Here is a 3357-nt window from a genome sequence, read left to right as displayed (position 1 = left end):
GACATAAGAAAAATTGTTTGAGTGGACAAGGGTCTATTTTAGAGGGTTAAGAAAATAGAAAGAAAGGAATTTGAGCTGAAAGAAATATTAGGCAAAACTAAATTTGGTGAAATGAAGAGGCAATCATACATATTTTTAAGACCCAAACCTAAAATTTAGAGTCTTTAGAAAATTGACTATAATTGTTTTTGACACTGATAACTATCTGGGGGAAAAGTGATAACTCAAAAGTTACAGTGTATAATTCTTAGATGGTGTACAACTCTGATAGCTCAACTTTAATAGAAATGAGCAGATATTTTGTTTTTAAATCTATCTCCATGGTCCATGACTAGGAACTTCACTTTTTATCTTATAACACTGAACATCTTCATAATAATGTTGAACTATTTAGCACTTTCACCAGCTATGATGATTAATCTTCTTCCTCAACTTAATTAGACCATGGAATACCCAGAAAAGTTGTTGAGTATTATTTGGAGATGGGTCTGTGATAGTGTTTCTGACAGAGCTCATCACAGGAATTGAACTGAGGAAAACAAATGGCCCTCCCCATCTGATCCCTTGAGGGCCCAAACTGAATAAAAAGGCCAAGGAAAATTAAATTCACTCTTTTTTTAACTGCTCTAGCTAGGATGTCAGTCTTCTCCTACCCTCTGTGCTCCTGGTTCTTAGGTTTTAGGTTCAAACTGGAGTCTACACCATCAGTTTTCTAGTTCTCAAACCTTAGAACTATGAAAATGTTTTCCTGTGTCTCCACGTAGTAGATGGCAGGTCATGAAACCTCTCTGCTTCCATAACCATGTGGGTCAATTCCTTATAAGAAGATTCATTCTCTATTATTTCTCTGTCTCTTCTATTTCACTGGCCTGTTTCCCTGGAAAATCCTGATTAATAAATCTAATTTTCCAAAATTTGACCATACTGAAAACAAAATGAAGATTTTGGGCATTAATTTTGCTCAGGAACAAAGTGGGGCAACATAACACAAAATAAATTATTTTTATACGTACTAATACAATATAGTACAATATACAAAATACAATATAATATTCTCCACATTAGACATATCTTTTCCTAGGTTCTGTCTTCTAATTCTAGTCTTCTGTATCTTTCACTCCAGCTGTCCTCCATATACTTCAGTTTGCACATGCCTAATTAAAAAAAAAACAATCCTGAAATCTGACATTTAACCAAATCTGAACCACTTTGATTGCCAGTAAGATGTCACAAGTGGGAAATGCCACACTTGGCCTCATGTAATAGGTTGTAGTCAAAATGCAGGTGCATTATAAAAGGTTGTATAAAATATCTTCAGGTTATGTGTTTAAGACATGTGAAACACAAATGAATTTCATATTTTAACTTGGGTCTCACCTCCATGACATCTCATATTGTTTTTGTGAATATTCCTAAATCCAAAACCATCTAACACATTTAGGCTCTCAAACATTTCAAATAAAACATATTTAGCCTGTACTCAAATATGAGTCTTCTTTTTGCTATCTCTTTTAATTATACAATTTCTTTTTTTGAAATTTAGGCAAGAGCCATAAATGTTTCTTACTACCTAATCCATGGCTTTTTTTCCTCTTTTTAATTTTATTTATTTTAATTTGATATATGTGACAGCAGAATGAAATTCAATTCATATTACACAAATAGAGCACAATTTCTTATGTCTTTGGTTGTACACAAAGTAAAGTCATGCCATTCATGTTTTCATACATGTATTTAAGGTAATGATGTTCATCTCATTCCACCATCTTTCTTACTCCCATGCCTTCCTCTCCTTCCTCTCCCCTTTGCCCTATTTAAGGTTCCTCTGTTCCTCCCATGCTCTGCCCCCCACGCATCACCATTATGATTCAGTGCCGCAGTCCGGCTGCAGCAAAATAACAGGGGGGATGAAGAGCAACTTGTGTAGATTGATACAGCTGTAGTGGGAGCCATTTATTGTAGGACAGGAGGGGTATATATACATTACACACAGCTTATCTTAATTAACATAAACTAGATACAGCAGTCAACCAATAAGGAATCTCCACACTTAATAGCTCACTGGCATTACTTCACAAACCACTCCCTCTGGCAAAATGCCAGGAGCCACCTTGACTTGTTTACAGATCCTTGTATCAGAGAAGAAATTTGGAATTTGATTTTTTTATTTTTTTCAATTAGCATTATATTCTCCAACTCCATTCATTTACCTGCAAAGGTCATGATTATATTCTCTTTTAATGCTGAGTAATATTCCATTGTGTATATATACCACATTTTCTTTATCCATTAATCTACTTAAGGGCATCTAGGTTGGTTCCACAATTTAGTTATTGTGAATTGTGCTGCCATAAACACTGATGTGGCTGTGTTCCTGTAGCACACTGTTTTTAAGTCCTTTGGGTATAAAACAAGGGGTGGAATAACTGGGTCAAATGGTGGTTCCATTCCAAATTTTCTGAGGAATTTCCATACTGCTTTCCATATTGACTGCAACAATTTGCAGTCCCACCAGCAATGTATGAGTGTGCCCTTCTCCTCACATCCTTGCCAACACTTATTGTTGTTTGTATTCTTAATAGCTGCCATTCTGACAGGAGTGAGATGAAATCTTAGATTAGTTTTGATTTGCATTTCTCTAATTGCTAGAGATGTTGAGCATTTTTTCATATATTTGTTGATTGATTATATATCATCTTCTGAGAAGTGTATGTTCATTTCCTTGGCCCATTTATTGATTGACTTATTTGAGTTTTTTTGTTTGTTTGTTTGTTTTTTGGTGTTAAGATTTTTGAGTTCTTTAAATACCTAGAGACTAGTGCGCTATCTCATGTGCATGTTCTAGAAATTTGTTCCCATTCTGTAGGCTCTCTATTCACTTAACTGATTATTTCTTTTGCTGAGAAGAAGCTTTTGAGTTTGAATCCATCCCATTCATTGTTTCTTGATTTTAATTCCTGTGCTAAAAATTATGGAATGCTTCATGAATTTGCATGTCATCCTTGCATAGGGGCCATGCTAATCTTCTCTGTATCATTCCAATTTTAGTATATGTGCTGCCAAAGTGAGCACCTGATCAATGTCTTTTGAAAACATTTAATAATCTTAATCCATACCTATGAATGTATTTTCACATTCCTAAGTGTCTTAAGAATACATTTTTTCCTTGAAATCATGTATTCATAAGCAATACCTTTGGATCCTTACAGTTACCCAGTGGAATATGTAGTATTGTGAATGCTAATTTGTTTTTGATAGTTTACTGTTCACAAAAACACTTTGACAAACTGTTATAAGCTGACTGTATTCCCCTGTAATTTATATATTGAAATCCCAATTCCCAGTAACTTAGAATGC

General features: G+C 34.5%; 1 non-coding gene across 1 annotated transcript; it reads right to left on the bottom strand.

Moving 5' to 3' along the window:
* Positions 1–2965: 2965 nt before the first annotated feature.
* On the bottom strand, positions 2966–3072 carry LOC143640352 (U6 spliceosomal RNA). The gene has a single exon (XR_013154915.1). It is a non-coding gene; the product is annotated as a U6 spliceosomal RNA (small nuclear RNA).
* Between the last annotated feature and the right edge of the window lie 285 nt (positions 3073–3357).

Source organism: Callospermophilus lateralis, unplaced genomic scaffold (assembly GCF_048772815.1).
Source record: "Callospermophilus lateralis isolate mCalLat2 unplaced genomic scaffold, mCalLat2.hap1 Scaffold_190, whole genome shotgun sequence".
Taxonomy (NCBI): Eukaryota; Metazoa; Chordata; class Mammalia; order Rodentia; family Sciuridae; genus Callospermophilus; species Callospermophilus lateralis.
The sequence above is the reverse complement of the archived record's forward strand: the minus strand, read 5'-3'. Positions and strand labels throughout refer to the sequence as shown.